The 18,183-nt window shown below is 43.0% G+C and overlaps 1 protein-coding gene across 1 annotated transcript in view; it reads left to right on the top strand.

Moving 5' to 3' along the window:
- Positions 1-18,183, top strand: part of LOC121539603 (syntaxin-11-like) — a 49,716-nt gene that overhangs the window by 28,359 nt on the left and 3,174 nt on the right. The gene's annotated exons all lie outside the window — the stretch shown is intronic.

Here is an 18,183-nt window from a genome sequence, read left to right as displayed (position 1 = left end):
GTCTTAAAATTCAAAATCAAATAGCAAAATTATCCTTGGTATGACCTTCTTAAAACAATTCCATATAGCTTAGTAGAACCCTCTGCCCCGGTTTAGACAGGGCTTAGACTGTAATGGGTTAATAGGCCATGTATTGTATTTCAAAAGTGATATTGAATTGTGTTTGGTTGTCAACGCAACCAAATATCAACATTTGAAGGAGATTTATCTTCTGCTTCGATAGTTACGTCTGTGCCACTGTCTGGCTTTAATTACAATTAGTCTACAATTAATAATTGACATGATTCACGTCTCCATCTCAACCAAAAATCGAAGTTAAAGAATTGGACTAAATCAAATCAAACTTTAAATGCACTTTAAATCAAGTTTGATTTTATTTAAGTGCAAACCTCACCAGCCACATTGCGTGCACGAGCGTTGCTAAATAAATCTACAGTGTCTTCAGAAACTATTTACACTCCTTGATTTTTCCACATTTTGTTGTGTTACAGCCTGAATTTAAAATTGATTAATTTGAGATTTTGTGTCTCTGGCCTACACACAATACCCCATAATGTACCCCAAAATGAAAAGCTGAAATGTCTTGAGTCAATAAGTATTCAACCCCTTTGTTATTGCAAGCCTAAATAAATATGTTCAAGAGTAAAAATGTGCTTAACAAGTCACATAAGTTGCATGGACTCACTCTGTGTGCAATAATAGTGTTGAACCTGATTTTAGAAATATTTTTTTAACACCTCATCTCTGAACCCCACACATACAATTATCTGTAAGGTCCCTCAGTCGAGCAGGGAATTTCAAACACAGATTCAACCACAAAGACCAGGGAAGTTTTCCAAAGAAGGGCACCTATTGGTAGCTAAAAAAAAAACAATTTAAAAAATCAGACATTGAATATCCCTTTGAGCATGGTGAAGTTATTAATTACTCTTTGGATGGTGTATCAATACACCTAGTCATTACAAAGATACAGGTGTCCTTCCTAACTCAGTTGCCAGAGAGGAAGGAAACCGCTCAGGGATTTCACCATGAGGCCAATGGTGACTTTAAAACAGTTACAGAGTTTAATATTGGCTGTGATAGGAGAAAACTGAGGATGGATCAAAAACATTGTAGTTGGACCTCCCGAGTGGCGCAACGGTATAAGGCACTGCATCGCAGTGTTGTGGCATCACTACATCCGATCCCAGGCTGTCACAACTGTCCGTGACCGGGAGTCCCATAGGGCGGTGCACAATTGGCACAGCATCATCCGGGTTAGGGGAGGGTTTGTCCGGGGGGGGCTTTACTTGGCTCATCGCGCTCTAGTGACTTCTTGTGGCGGACCGGGAATCTGCAGGCTGACTTCTGTCGTCAGTTGAACAGTGTTTCCTCCGACACATTGGTGCGGCTGGCTTCCGGGTTAAGCGAGCGGGTGTTAAAAAGCGCGGCTTGGCAGGTCATTTTTCGGAGGACGCATGACTCGACCTTTTCCTCTCCCGAGCCCATTGGGTAGTTGCAGCGATGAGACAAGATCACGAAATAAAAAAAATAAATAAAAAAAACATTGTAGTTACTCCATTCTAAAATGGAATAAATAAATAGAAATCTCAGCAATCTACACACAATACCCCATAATGACAAAGCGAAAACAAGTTTGCAAATATATTAAAATAAAAAAACAAATAGCTTATTTACATAAGTATTCAGACCCTTTGCTATGAGACTAAAAATTGAGCTCAGGTGCATCCTGTTTCCATTGATCATCCTTGAGATGTTTCTACAACTTGATTGGCGTCCACCTGTCTATATAAGATCCCACAGTTGACAGTGCATGTCAGAGCAAAACCAAGCCATGAGGTCGAAGGAATTGTCCGTAGAGCTACGAGACAGGATTGTGTCGAGGCACAGATCTGGGGAAGGGTACCAAAACATTTCTGCAGCATTGAAGGTCCCCAAGAACACAGAGGCCTCCATCATTCTTAAATGGAAGAAGTTTGGAAGCACCAAGACTCTTCCTAGAGCTGTCCGCCCGGCCAAACTGAGCAATCGAGGGAGAAGGGCTTTGGTCAGGGAGGTGACCAAGAACCCGATGGTCATTCTGACAGAGCTCTAGAGTTCCTCTGTGGAGATGGGATAACCTTCCAGAAGGACAACCATCTCTGCAGCACTCCACCAATCAGGCCTTTATGGTAAAGTGGCCAGACAGAAGCCACTCCTCAGTAAAAGGCACATGACAGCCCACTTGGAGTTTGCCAAAAGGCACCTAAAGATTCTCTGGTCTGATGAAACCAAGATTGAACTCTTTGGCCTGAATGCCATGCGTCACGCCTGGAGGAAACCTGGCACCATCCCTACGGTGAAGCATGGGGGTGGCAGCACCATGCTCTGGGAATGTTTTTAGCGGCAGAGACTGAGAGACTAGTCAGGATCAAGGCAAAGATGAACGGTGCAAAGTACAGAGAGATCCTTAATGAAAACCTGCTCCAGAGTGCTCAGGACCTCAGTGGGGTGAAGGTTCACCTTCCAACAGGACAATGACCCTAAGCACACAGCCAAGACAATGCAGGTGTGGCTTTGGGACATGTCTCTGAATGTCCTTGAGTGGTCCAGCCAGAGCCCGGATTTGAACCCGATCGAACATCTCTGGAGAGACCTGAAAATAGCTGTGCAGCAACACTCCCCATCCAACCTGACAGAGCTTGAGAGGATCTGCAGAGAAGAATGGGAGAAACTCCCCAAATACAGGTGTGCCAAGTTTGTAGCGTCATACCCAAAAAGACTTGAGGCTGTAATCGCTGCCAAAGGTGCTTCAACAAAGTACTGAGTAAAGGGTCTGAATACTTATGTAAATGTGATATTTCAGTTTTTTTTTTTTATATAAACTTGCAAACATTTCTAAAAACCTGTTTTTGCTTTGTCATTATGGGGTATTGTGTGTAGATTGATGAGGGAAAACATCAATGTAATCCATTTTAGAATAAGGCTGTAATCTAACAAAATGTTGAATAAGTCAAGGGGTCTGAATACTTTCCGAAGGCACTGTTATTCAATCATTTCACCCACACCGCTCGCGCGCTTGAACAGCATCTACGTAGCCAAGCGCTAAAATAGAACTTGGTTCTATTTGAGATGCTCCACGTGCTGCAGGTCCCCTCCTTTTTGGATATCAGGAAGATACAGTGGCGTGTATTCAAGGATGCCAAGGGAAGCCAGGCTTCCCAAAAAAAATTAAGAAGAAAAAAACTACAAATAATGTATCTTTCGTCTCTCTGTGTTTCATAATGTTCCTTCAATTTGCAAGAGGCTCAAAGCTTCTCACCGGAGAAAGCATCCGAGCGTCTCTGTATGTGTAGGCCATCTATCTGATGCTGTCTGGTCAAAAAGAGTATGACATTGTTGCCTCCCGTAGCATTGAATGCGAGGGAAGCCAGCGAGCCTTTGGCCTCCCTTCCTAAAACTTTTTTATAAAATAATAGCCAATCAGTGTTGAGATAAACTGAGTGAGCTGTGAATGGTCCTGGCGCACCCAAAATAAATGTAACGTTTGGATTTGGCTTCACTCCAGTCACATCGAGAGCAATACGTCATTGACAGAAACAACTTCAATTGTTGAATCTTGTTGTGTTGTCCTCCGGTGGCTAGCTAGCTAGCTAGCTAAAATTGGCCCCTTTCCTAAATCAAATAAAATTTTATTTTCCACATGCGCCGAATACAACAGGTGTTGTATTGGCCATTCCCTCCCCTACCCTGGACGACGCTGGGCCAATTGCGCGCCGCCCCATTGGTACTCCCAAGTGGCGCAGTGGTCTAAGGCACTGCATCGCAGTGCTAGCTGTGCCACTAGAGATCCTGGTTCGAATCCAGGCTCTGTCATAGCTGGCCGCGACCGGGAGACCAATGGGGCGGCGCGCAATTGGCCCAGCGTCGTCCAGGGTAGGGGAGGGAATGGCCTGCAGGGATGTAGCTCAGTTGATAGAGCATGGCGTTTGCAACGCCAGGGTTGTGGGTTTGATTCCCACAGGGGGTATGAAAAATATATATATATGCATTAACTGTAAGTCGCTCTGGATAAGAGCGTCTGCTAAATGACTAAAATGTAAATGTAAAATGTGTAGACCTTACAGTGAAATGCTTATTTACAAGCCCTTAACCAACAATGCAGTTTTAAGAAAAATAATTAAAGAGCAGCAGTAAATTAAAAAAAACAGTAGGGAGGCTATATACAGGGCGTACCGGTACAGAGTCAATGTGCGGGGGCACCGGTTAGTCGAGGTAATTGAGATAAAATGTACATGTGGGTAGAGTTAAAGTGACTATGCATAGATAATAAACAGAGAGTAGCAGCAGCGTAAAAGAGGGGGTGGGGTGGGGTGGACAATGCAAATAGTACGGGTAGCCATGATTAGCTGTTCAGGAGTCTTATGGCTTGGAGATAGAAGCTGCTAAGAAGCCTTTTGGACCTAGACTTGGCGCTCCGGTACCGCTTGCCGTGCGTTAGCAGAGAGAACAGTCTATGACTAGGGTGGCTGGAATCTTTGACCGTTTTGGAAGGAAGCTTGGCCCCAGTGATGTACTGGGCCGTACGCACTACCCTCTGTAGTGCCTTGCGGTCGGAGGCCGAGCAGTTGCCATACCAGGCGGTGATGCAACCAGTCAGGATGCTCTCAATGTTTAACTTTTTGAGGATCTGAGGACCCATGACAAATCTTTTCAGGCCTACCACTGTTGCCCTCTTCACGACTGTCTTGGTGTGTTTGGACCATGATAGTTTGTTGGTTATGTGGACACCAAGGAACTTGAAGCTCTCAACCTGTTCCACTACAGCCCCGCCAATGAGAATGGGGGCGTGCTTTTTTTTTCTGTAGTCCACAATCATCTCCTTTGTCTTGATCACGTTGAGGGTGAGGTTGTCATCCTGGCACCATACGGCCAGGTCTCTGACCTCCTCCCTATAAGCTGTCATTGTCTGTGATCAGGCCTACCACTGTTGTATCTTCTGCATACTTAATGATGGTGTTGGAGTCGTGCCTGGCCATGCAGTCATGGGTGAACAGGGAGTACAGGAGGGGACTGAGCACGCACCCCTGAGGGGCCCCCGTGTTGAGGATCAGCGTGGCAGATGTGTTGTTACCTAACCCTACCCCCTGGGGGCAGCCCGTCAGGAAGTCCAGGATCCAGTTTGCAGAGGGAGGTGTTTTAGTCCCAGGGTCTTTAGCTTAGTGATGAGCTTTGAGGGCACTATGGTGTTGAATGCTGACCTGTAGTCAATGAATAGCATTCTCACGTAGGTGTTCCTCTTGTCCAGGTGGGAAAGGGCAGTGTGGAGTGCAATAGAGATTGCATAATCTGTGGAGGGCGGTATGCAAATTGGAGTGGGTCTAGGGTTTCTGGGATAATGGTGTTGATGTGAGCCATGACCAGCCTTTCAAAGCACTTCATGGTTACAAACGTGAGTGCTACGGGTAGGTAGTTATTTAGGCAGGTTATCTTAGTGTTCTTTGGCACAGGGACTATGGTGGCCTGCTTGAAACATGTTGGTATTACAGACTCAGTCAGGGACATGTTGAAAATGTCAGTGAAGACACTTGCCAGTTGGTCAGCGCATGGTCAGAGTACGCGTCCTGGTAATCCGTCTGGCCCTGCGGCCTTGTGAATGTTGACCTGCATAAAAGTCTTACTCACATCGGCTATGGAGATCGTGATCACATAGTCATCCGGAACAGCTGATGCTCTCATGCATGCTTCAGTGTTGCTTGCCTCAAAGCGAGCATAGAAGTGATTTAGCTCGTCTGGTAGGCTCGTTAGCCATAGATGGAGATAGGGATTTGGACTTGTGGTTTTACTTCATTCTCCGTACTGGCCAATGATTATAATGGTACTTCTGATCCAACCATAAATTCATACATTGTGCCCCTGGCCTGGGTGGATGGAAGTTCAATATGTAGCTAGGTGTAGAAGGCTAATGTTAACTAGCTAACGTTGCCCATGGAAGGAAGTTAGGCTAGCGAGCAAGCATTTTAGCCAGGTAGCCTAGGACAACAAAAAATTAAAGTGTGTACTGTATGACAGGGTTATAGACTGTTTTGTCAACATGGCGTTTCTTTACAAGTTGGGTGAGTCAACAGGTTTTTTCTACTTGCACGTACACACACACACACACACACACACACACACACACACACACACACACACACACACACACACACACACACACATACACAAATGTATTCTACCACTATGTCTTCTTATTGTATCAGCCTTAAGCCTACATATCATGGTCGCAAGGCATATGAACTAACAGGTTATAGAGCAAACAACGCAATTCTTTTTTTCCTGGCTTGGTTTCACCAGTGATTTTAGCCATGCACCGCTACTGGAAAGATATAAACCCAAATGGATGCTGGAAAGACGAACAATGAGAGATTAATTAAAGCAATTGTACACGAGAGGGCATGCTAAACAACTTTTTTAGCACGGTTTTGCTGCAGTCATAGGTACGAGGCAGAGCCGATGGGACAGTGGATGCGCAGGGATTTCTCAGATGGAACAGAAATCAAGATGCCCATTTTTGAGGCAAAGGCTTACTTTTTTAGTGTGGCTTAGAACGTGTCTCAACCAGGGGCGGCCTGTTCAATAGGGCGATATGGGCGACGCACTGCCAAACGGGAAAAGGAAGGGATTTTTTTTCTAATCAATTATATCACGGCAACAGTAGTTATCAGTGTTGTAATCTATACGTCTGATCTGCCACAGTGCCACACTGCCACTAAATGTCGAATCAGGCTAAAGTCGTGCTTCAAATGGCTCCCCCCCCTTTTGGGGCGATTTCAGTCAGGTTGAAAATCGCCCAGAAGTCTGTAATAGACTCCCATGTAAAATCTATTTTTTTCAAATTTCAGAGCCTTCAATACAATCTCAATGGGTGTCTGTGGGCTTGCACTTCACGCTTTCGTCATACGTTACGTAACCATGAACGTAACTGAGAAAAGAGTGGATTGTTTGAAAGAAGTTCCTTTTTGTCGGGCGAACAAATGGAGATAAATTGGCAACGAAACAATTAGGACCTCCCAGACCAAATTTAATAATTCAACAGGTTTCTACTAAAGGCGGAAAGTCCTACACCCGAGGATTTTCCAAAAATTGGTACGAACGAAAAAAGACATTGCCACTCACTCAACTGGATGACGAGGGATACAGGCTAGCTGTCCGCCGCCACAACGATGAGGTTAGTGTTGATAATCACAAGTTTACTGGATGTGGATATGGTGTAATAAAGGCAGTTTATTCAGAGGTAAATATATCTGGAATCGCGTTCACGGACCCGTTCGTCAAACTCTTAGGGAGCTATAAATTAAGCCCCATTACTTACCATATCAGATAAGAGAAATTGCTGCAGCTACATATATTTTACATCCTGGCCCTACATAGTTCACTATTTGCATCACTTACCAAAATATTACATGTGGTCATATATGCTTGGAAAGTGGAGATGCCATAGAACGTCAAAAAAGTAAACATTGCTGGAGACACATTGCCGTTTTGGAGAAGACATCGCGTTTGCTAGCGAAGAGATTTGTTGTGGCAAATGAACTTGGGCTGGGAATTGCCAGGAACCTCACGATAAGATATATGCATCAGCATTGCGAGTCTCATGATTCTATACGTATTGCGATTCGATACTGTGATTTTATTGCGCACCATATGTCTGTTGCAGAGGGATCAGAAAGCCATGAGAACGAGTTTTGATCAGTCATGGAAATAAAAGTGCTGAAAACAAATTTGCTCCCAATGTGAAAAGATTGAGAACAAGCTATGAAGGAACAATAATGGTGTTTTGGTGCAGGTACAGCCAACTAGCGCTAAAATATTGCGATATTGTCAATACAGTATATCGTAAAGTATCACTATGTAACTCGATTTCTTTCACCCCAATCCCTCAAATTAACGGTAAATAACTGAATTGTTTGCCCCACATTTAGCTAAGATGATTAGCTAGCCAGCTAAAATGTTTTATTTAGTTAGCAGTCGCATCTACAATAGTTTACTGTCAATAACATGTCTCCAAAAATGACGTGGTGTCTCCAATTGTGTTGACATTTTACAATTGCAATGCGCATCCATGAGTATCCACTTTCTGTAGCTCAGCTGGTAGAGCATGGTGCTTGTAACGCCAAGGTAGTGGGTTCGATCCCCGGGACCACCCATACACAAAAATGTATGCACGCATGACTGTAAGTCGCTTTGGATAAAAGCGTCTGCTAAATGGCATATTATTATTATTATTATTATTATTATTATTATTATCTGAAGAGAGCCCCGAAACATTGTGTGCAGACATTTTATGCAATAAATGAAGTAGGTTCAATCTAGTAGTTCTGATCTTCTGATTGGTCCTGATGAGTTGGGCGAGGTCCCCTGCAGGCTACTGTCACTGTTGCATTGGCTCTGAGTCGGGTTCTCTGTCTTCAAATGTTCAGCCTAAGAGAGGGGATTTTTGTGTGTGTGTGTGTGTGTGTGTTTAACAGTGATGATGTGTGTGTGTGTGTGTGTGTGTTTAACAGTGATGATGTGTGTGTGTGTGTGTTTGTGTGTGTGTGTGTCCTCAGAGCAAGAACTCGTGAGTTGGAAGAACTGAGAGGCCTATGGCGTGGGTGTTGTCCTTGGCCACCTGCTGACAAGGCTGACAAGATAGGACCCTTTTGTCCATTGTTATTGGATAGGAACAGAACTTATAACCAGCTCCTGACCTAAATAGATCTTAGCACAACATTTTACTCAACATATCATATTCCATATTCACTATAACAAATATATTTACTACGACATTAGCAAGAACCGCCACATCCTCAGCCGGCTAATCCAGTGTGTGAAGTTTTGCGGAGTGTTTGAGTTAGCTTTGCGAGGCAAAGATGAAACTGAGGGCTCCACCAACCCTGGTAAGCCAACACTTTTGAGATCAGTCAATAAATGCTTCTGGTATTGACTTATATGCTGCCCCTGTCTTCATGTTGTTGCTGGACATATATTTTTTTAAATGTGTGTAGGTCACCTAAATCATCAGAAAAATTGCCCCTCCTGAGAATTTTTTCAGGAGCCGCCACTGGTCTCAACCAATCACAATGCTTGTTTTGACCAACCCGTTGTAGAATAAAGCAATTGTACACAATAGGTTGTGCAAAACGACTTTTTTAGCACGTTGTGCTGCGGTCATATGTACAAGGCAGAGCCGAGTACCGTAGATCAGCACAGCCTTGCTAATAAATGTTGTTTTGCACAACCTAGAGTGTACAATTGCTTTTCTACAACGGGTTACCAATTAAATAAAAATCGTTATTTTGATCAATGTATTCATAGGCTACTATTTCATCCCTCAAGCTGGCTGGCCGTTCATTCTATTGGTTAGGTTGCCAGAGACGTGACCCAGTCGTTAAGTCTTTTTGTTCTATATCTATGTTGTTGTTGTAAATGTTCCGTTGCCATGCTGGCTGGCAACGCTGTTTTCCCTTGCTTGCTAGCTAGCCAACTCTGGCTAACACAGTCAGGTCAAACAGTGCAGCTACAATAACAGCAAAGTAGTTGCATTTGCATTTGTTTAAGCTATTTTGGATACATCCATAACAATGAGCTAATGATGCACGATTTTACCTGGCATAGAAAATGTGCTCTCTCATCAGGACACTGTTCAGAGGACCTAGCTAATGCAATCACTTCAAACTGAAGCTGGTAAGACAGCAAACTAGCTGCATTTAATGTAGTTTGACCTGCTTTTCTATTGACATTTCTTTGTATACAGTTGAAGTCGGAAGTTTACATACACTTAGCTTTTTTTTCAACCACTCCACACATTTCTTGTTAACAAACTATAGTTTTGGCAAGTCGGTTAGGACATCTACTTTGTGCATCACACAAGTAATTTTTCCAACAATTGTTTACAGACAGATTATTTCACTTATAATTCAATGTATCACAATTCCAGTGGGTCAGAAGTTTACATACACTAAGTTGACTGTGCCTTTAAACAGCTTGAAAATGATGTCAGGGCTTTAGAAGCTTCTGATAGGCTAATTGACATCATTTGAGTCAATTGGAGGTGTACCTGTGGATGTATTTCAAGGCCTACCTTCAAACTCAGTGCCTCTTTGCTTGACATTATGGGAAAATCAAAAGAAATCAACCAAGACCTCAGAAAAAAATGGTAGACCTCCACAAGTCTAGTTCATCCTTGGGAGCTATTTCCAAACGCCTGAAGGTACCACGTTCATCTGTACAAACAATAGTACGCAAGTATAAACACCATGGGACCACGCAGCCATCATACCGTTCAGGAAGGAGACGCGTTCTGTCTCCTAGAGATGAACGTACTTTGGTGCAAAAAGTGAAGATCAATCCCAGAACAACAGCAAAGGACCTTGTCAAGATGCTGGAGGAAACAGGTACAAAAGTATCTATGTCCACAGTAAAACCAGTCCTATATCGACATAACCTGAAAGGCCGCTCAGCAAGGATGAAGCCACTGCTCCAAAACCGCCATTAAAAAGACAGACTATGGTTTGCAACTGCACATGGGACAAAGATCGTACTTTTTGGAGAAATGTCCTCTGGTCTGATGAAACAAAAATAGAACTGTTTGGCCATAATGACCATCGTTATGTTTGGAGGAAAAAGGGGGTTACTTTTTAATTTTTTTGTCATTTAGCAGACACTCTTATCCAGAGCGACTTACAGTTAGTGAGTGCATACATTATTTTTTTATTTTTTCATACTGGCCCACCATGGGAATCGAACCCACAACCTTGACGTTGCAAACGCCATGCTCTACATACCTGCCGGCCATTCCCTCCCCTACCCTGGACGACGCTGGGCCAATTGTGCGCCGCCCCATGGGTCTCCCGGTCGCGGCCGGCTACGACAGAGCCTGGATTCGAACCAGAATCTCTAGACCACTGCGCCACTCGGGAGGTTACTTGCAAGCCGAAGAACACCATCCCAACCGTGAAGCATGCTGTGGGGGTGCTTTGCTGCCGGAGGGACTGGTGCACTTCACAAAATAGATGGCATCATGAGGAAGGAAAATTATGTGGATATATTGAAGCAACATCTCAAGACATCAGTCAGGAAGTTAAAGCTTGGTGATGGGTCTTCCAAATGGACAATGACCCCAACCATACTTCCAAAGTTTTGGCAAAATGGCTTAAGGACAACAAAGTCAAGGTATTGGAGTGGCCATCACAAAGCCCTGACCTCAACCCTATAGAAGATTTGTGGGCAGAACTGAAAAAGTGTGTGCGAGCAAGGAGGCCTACAAACCTGACTCAGTTACACCAGCTCTGTCAGGAGGAATGGGCCAAAATTCACCCAACTTATTGTGGGAAGCTACCCGAAACGTTAAACAATTTAAAGGCAATGCTACCAAATACTAATTGAGTGTATGTAAACTTCTGACCTACTGGGAATGTGATGAAATACATAAAAGCTGAAATAAATCATTCTCTCTACTATTATTCTGTCAGGAATTGTGAAAAACTTAGTTTAAATGTATTTGGCTAAGGTGTATGTAAACTTCCGACTTCAACTGTATATCCATAAAAATTATGCTGATTCATGATTTCGTCTGGCTGAGAAAATGTGTCCGTCTCGTCCTGACACGCTAATTCTCATTAGGACAGGGGAGATCGAATTTCAATATTGAAACAATGTTGCAAATGTCAAGAGACCGACAGCAACGTTTGTACAAACCCCCGTTGTTGCAAACCAAATGCTAGAATCAAGGGCAAATAATGTTTAGATGCTTTTTACAGTGGAGATCAAGTGAATGAATTGGCTGGCTGGGCTGATGGAACAGTGGATGTGCAGGGATTTATCAGATGGAACAGAAAACAAGATGCCCATGTTTGCGTCATAGGCTTAACCTTGCTAAACAGGTTTTTTAGTATACCTTAGAACGTGTCTCAACCAATCACAATGCTTGTTTTGACCAACCCATTGTAGAATAAGCAATAAGGCATGAGAACCCAGGGATTATCGTGTGATAACTCCCGACTAAGGGCTGTTCTTCACCGATGGCCGGGAACTCCCTCCTAAGGTCTGTTACACACTATATATAATCCCCAGGTTCAAGGGCCTTATTGCTTTTATAAAATGGTTGCCAACATACACTAAGTATGTGGACACCCCTTCAAATTAGTGGATTCGGCTATTTCAGCCACATCCGTTGCTGACAGGTGTATAAAATCGAGCACACAGCCATGCAATCTTCATAGACAAACATTGGCAGTAGAATGACCTTACTGAAGAGCTCAATGACTTTCAACGTGGCCCCATCATGGGATGCCAACTTTCCAACAAGTCAGCTCATCAAATTTCTGCCCTGCTAGAGCTGCCATGGTCAACTGTAAGTGCTGTTATTGTGAAGTGGAAACGTCTAGGAGCAACAACAGCCAGCCGAGAAGTGGTAGGCCCCACAATCACACAGAACGGGACTGCCGAGTGCTGAAGCGCGTAAAAATGGTCTGTCCTCGGTTGGGAGAAGGTCTCCAAAGATGGTCTGGAGAAGGGAGGAGGGGATGGGGTAGAGCGGGCAGGTTGTCGAACGGCCGGACCTCACTAGTCGCAGGATTTCATCTGGAGATAGAAGGGAGAAAGAGGTCAAGGCGTAGGGTAGTTATGTGTGAGTGGGACCAGTGGACTAAATAGGCTGAGTGAATGAGGAGCGGATATCGTCAACCTTCTTTTCAAAGTGGTTGACAAAGTCGTCCGCAGAGAGGGAGGAGGAAGTGGGAGAGGGTGGAGGATTAAGGAGGGTGGAGAAGGTGGAAAATAGTTTCCTAGAGGTAGAGGCAGAAGCTTGAAATGTATCGTGATAGAAAGTGGCTTTAGCAGCGGATACAGAGGAAGAGAAGGTAGAGCGTAGGGAGTGAAAGGATGATAGGTCCTCCGGAAGTTTAGTTTTCCTCCATTTTCACAGCCCTGTTCTGTAAGCTCGCAATGAGTCAGTTAGCCACGGAGCAGAAGGGCAGGGACAAGTTGGCCGGAAGTAAAGGGGACAGTGCGATTCCTAGGATGTGGAAAGGGAGGATAGTAGGGTCGAAGAGGCAGAATCAGGAGACAGGAGAGAGAAGGATTTAGCAGAAGGGAGAGATGATAGGATAGAAGAGGGGAGAGTAGAGGGAGAGAGAGCGAAGATTGCGACAGCGCATGACCATCTGGGTAGGGGCTGAGTGGCTAGGGTTGGATAAGAGGGAGACAGAAAAGGAAACAAAGTGGTGATCAGAGACCTGGAAGGGGGTTGCCGTGAGATTAGTAGGCAATCAGCCTCTAGTAAAGATGAAGTCAAGCATATTGCCAGCCTTGTGAGTGGGAGGGGACTGGGAAAGGGTGAGGTCGAAAGAGGCAAGGAGGGGAAAGAAAGAGTTGGAAAGAAATGAATCAAAGGCAAACATTGGGAGGTTGAAGTCGCCCAATACGAAGAGCAGTGAGCCATCGTCAGGAAATGAACTTATCAAGGTGTCAATCTCATTGAGGAAGTCTCTAAGGGCACCAGTTCCAAGCTTAACATTGATCGGCAGTTCCAAATGCTGCCGTAGACCAGGAATTGCACATGGGTTGTGCTTGCAGGGTACACTAAATTAGAAGGGTTGCAGCCAAGAGGTGGGGAGCGTCTGTAAAGCCTACAGGAAAAGGAGAGAACTGGGATAGAAAGCACACACTAATGACCCTGATCTTCAGTGAAGAAATTACATTATTTGTTTAAGGAGGATAGATAGATTACCAGCTCAACCATATTTGTCTATGTAATTATTAGCCTACCAAAAGTGTCCATTCTACATTTAGAGTTTATTTTGTAAGATTGTTAACGTAAACTTCTAATTTACTGGAATTATATAATGTAATTACCATTAATATAATCATCCGTGCTTCATTATATAGCTAGAGGACCCCTGATATATCCAGGAGTGATAAGTATAATTTTTGTCTAGCACTGTCTTTTTGCTGGCTAGGGCCATCTACTTTAAGTGCTGCCTGTCTACCCAGTAGCCTACTTTGTGTGTGAACTGCTAACTGCTCATAACTTGCAGATGATTGTTGACACATCAACCAGGATTAAGGGGCAGGGCAATTTGTGAATGTTGTGGTTTTAGTAATCAGTGTCAGCGGCAGTCTCATCGTCAAAACTAAGACCATTTGATGAAACAAAGACGTTTCTGCCGAGTATTCGAGGAAGGAAAGAGAGGAAAGCTTCACACCACTCTCTCACTTTAGTATCTTACTTAGTTATTTCAGATTATCTCATTTTGCTCTTTTGTAGCTTTGGCACAGGCATAATGGGACCCATGTCATCCAAAAAGTTGACTCAAGTTTCCCAAAAAGCACCTGGAAGCACCTGGCTGATCATCAAGACTCTTGGAAGAATGTTCTATGGACAGATGATTCAAAAGTATAACTTTTTGGACGACATGGGTCCCATTATGCCTGGTGAAAACCAAACACTGCATTCCACAGTAAGAACCTCATACCAACGGTCAAGCATGGTGGTGGTAGTTTGATGGTTTGGGGATGCTTTGCTGCCTCAGGACCCGGACGACTTGCCTTCATAGAAGGAACCGTGAATTCTGCTCTGTATCAGATAATTCTACAGGAGAATGTCAGGCCATCCATCTGTGAGCTAAAGCTGAAGCTCAGCTGGGTCATTCAGCAACACAATGATCCAAAACACACAAGTCTACATGAAAATGGCTAAAAGCAAAACATTTGAATTTTTGGAATGGCCTAGTCAAAGTCCAGACCTAATCCCAATTGAGATATGGCAGGACTTGAAACGAGTAGTTCATGCTTGAAAACCCACAAATGTTGCTGAGTTACAGCAGTTCTGCATGGACGAGTGGGCCAAAATTCCTCCACAGCGACGTGAGAGACTGATCAACAACTACAGGAAGCGTTTGGTTGGAGTCATTGCAGCTAAAGGTGGCACAACCAGTTATTGAGTGTAAGGGGGCAATTACTTTTTCACACAGGGGCATTGGGTGTTGCATAACTTTGTTTATTAAATAAATGAAATACATGTGTTATTTGTTCACTCAGGTTCCCTTTATCTAATATTAGGTTTTGGTTGAAGATCGGATAACATTCAGTATAAAAGAATATGCAAAGGTAGAGAAAATTGGAAAGGCGGCAAATACTTTCTCACGGCACTGTATATAAATCATTGGTTGAACCTCAACATGATTCATTATATTGAGGAACATAACATTTTATTTGTAGGTATGAGAAATAATACAGCAGTTCAGCATGTATACAGTATGACCATGGTTTTAGTTAAGAGGCTGATGGGATGTAGCCCTGACAGTAACACTTTGGTGATCTTGTCTCACATTAACGTTTCAATTCCTCTGATGACTACTCCCACTTGGTAGATTAAATATCTAGAATACTTCCTTCTTATTTTTCACATTATTTTGGTGTTTGGTGTCAGTGTACAATGACGTGAACTTTTAAATGTTATCATGTGCATATTTGCCCTAGCGTAGGCTACATGATTTGCCTTAGTTGTTTGGGTAATCATCCCTATGCTGTCTACCTGCCACAACCCTTATAACAAAGCATTTTTATGCCTAGTATTTTCATTAAAATAGTATTTAAAAAACTGCCATCTACAATCGCGGTATTACAGGAAGACTTATTTGTTTTGAAGGTCAGGTAAAGTGCTATTGACTTGAGGCCTACTGAAATAGTCTATAAAGCGGTGTTTTGGACACAAGTCATATGTTTATTGAGATCCAGTTTAAATCAGGGTGATACGGGAGACTGGATTCAAAAAGGTACTACACATCCTATAATAGACATGTTGTCTTTAAAAACAATAGCTTCCAGACAGTATGGAGGCTTGGCCTGAAACCAACCCTCATTCCATAGGCCCATGTGACATGAGACTGTGACATGACTGGAATGTTGTAAGAACTTAACCTGGCCAGTCAGTGACAGTGACAGTGGCTTACAGTTCAGAATAACTAACCTGTTCCATCATTGGACATATTTAGTCACTGTACTTGCGTTGACAGGTTTTTCTGTGTTCTTGAAGTCACTTCAGAGTAAAACAGGAGGAGAAGAAATTAAACATATTTGGCGACCAACATTCATCATATTGGAAGGGTAACCAAACCAAACTCATTCTGATTGAAATATGTAGATTTGAAATATTATGACTATTTTGTCCTAGAGTTAAATGAGCGCAATCATTGCTTTTATTCAATGATTACATGTGATCTCTTTCCTTCCACTCTCTACATTTTAGGCTACTGTGTGAAAAGGCATGTGATAATAATCCCTGACAAATAGCTATGTCTTGTTTAAGGTACTTTTCATGCTCATATTGTGTTAAAGAGCTACATTTTTTGTCAAAGATTTTGGTGCATTTTTGGGTTAATTTGCCAAGTCACTTTCTATAAATCAAACAAACACTGTTTTCCATGTAAAAAAGACAAGATCAAGTATGTTTTTAAAAATGACCTTTATTACCAGATCTTTGGATTAAGAACAAACTTGTTTGGTGAGTTTAGTAGCATGACATTTGATTTTTAGAACTAAAACATGAATGGGATGAACTGGTTGAAGACCTCAGATATCAGTGGGTTAGTGAGCAGATAAAGGACAAGGGCAAACAGGATAAAACACCAGCAAATCATGGGATTCAAGACAGCAGGCAGAGCATGTAGGAAGATAGGCAGTATGGGGGGAATTCAGACCTGAGTTACACGCGCGTAAATTGAACTTTATTCACTTTTTTTTGCACTTTTCTCTCTACACGTTTTACGTATTCTGATATTTAACTTAAAGGAAGACTGAGGAAAATGACTTTGCCATGAGCAGCAGCACCACAGATATTGAGATGAGCGAGATGCAAGACTTCGCTCTCACAGTCACACACAGTATCTGCGCATGTGCACGGGTTTGCTTCATGCTGTTACAGCATGGTACCCACGAGACTAAAACGGCGGAGAAGTTGAGCCTCGCGCTTCAACGCTCTTAGTTGTTGCGGAATTTGACCCACTATGCTGTTTACTTTCTGCATTTATGTCATATCGCTGAATCTACCCTTAAGCATGAGGAAACGCATGTGACAGCCAGCTATTCGTTTGGGGTGGAAATCATAGAGATGGGCGTATTCTGACCTTGACCAGAGATACTCTATATTAGAACAAGATGGTCTTGTCTCCGCCCTAACAATGGGAGTCATTGTCACAAAGGTGGTAAGGCAGGCGGCAGCAGGCAAGATCAGCTGGGAACATTCTAGCCAATGAGCGCAGATATACGCGTGAACAACAGGCCATAGAGATAGATTTAAAATAGTTTTTCTCAAAGTTGCCAGTGTTTACACTTATATCAGTACATTCAGAACAACCTAAATATTACGAAACTTCTATTCGATCAAATAAGCCTCATTTAGCAAATTAGCAATCACATTTTTTGTTGACCAAATCCGACACTCTCATAGACCTCCATACAAAAAATCTCCACTTGATCTGCTTACGTTGTATTCTCGCATTGGCATATTTTCGCCTCTCGCTTCGCCTTCGCCTCTTCCTTTCTGCCTTGACTTCATTCCCTCATAATTCCACCACCTTTACATGCGAGGAAATCATGAATATGGTAAAGCAACCTGTCGGTTCCAAGTGGAAAAACATTGACTTTGTTTTTTTCCTTTAGAAATAACACCGATATCAATGCACTGTAATTTATACATCGATAAGATCTATTGATAAGACCTAGGTAAATAAGCAATCCATTTGGTTAAGGGAATTGTAAATATAAATTACAATTGTTTTAGATCTATTTTACTTTATGATATCTGGAGACAAATGTGAAAGCAGTCATATTTATTCAACTGAAAAGCATGTCAACATGAAATTATTTCCGCCTCTTTCCCACAGTAACGTTTAAATAGCTAGGGGGGATTGACCCCAGCCATTATCACATTGGTTGCTGTAGCTTCACTTACCTCAGTCAATCTACAAACACATAGCCTATTAGCTATACAATTAGCCGATACAAATGAACTCACATTAACTCAGTTCCTAAAATATGCCCTCATATGCAGGGGGTGAAATTTGGAAACCCAAGCCGGGGCTGTAGCCTATGGAAACGGGCCAAACCTACCGAGTTTATTTATGTGCTCTAGAATGTTTTAATTATATACCCAGACTTTTC

Source organism: Coregonus clupeaformis, chromosome 25 (genome assembly GCF_020615455.1).
Source record: "Coregonus clupeaformis isolate EN_2021a chromosome 25, ASM2061545v1, whole genome shotgun sequence".
In the NCBI taxonomy this organism is placed as follows: Eukaryota; Metazoa; Chordata; class Actinopteri; order Salmoniformes; family Salmonidae; genus Coregonus; species Coregonus clupeaformis.
This window is presented reverse-complemented; position numbering and strand designations above follow the sequence as displayed.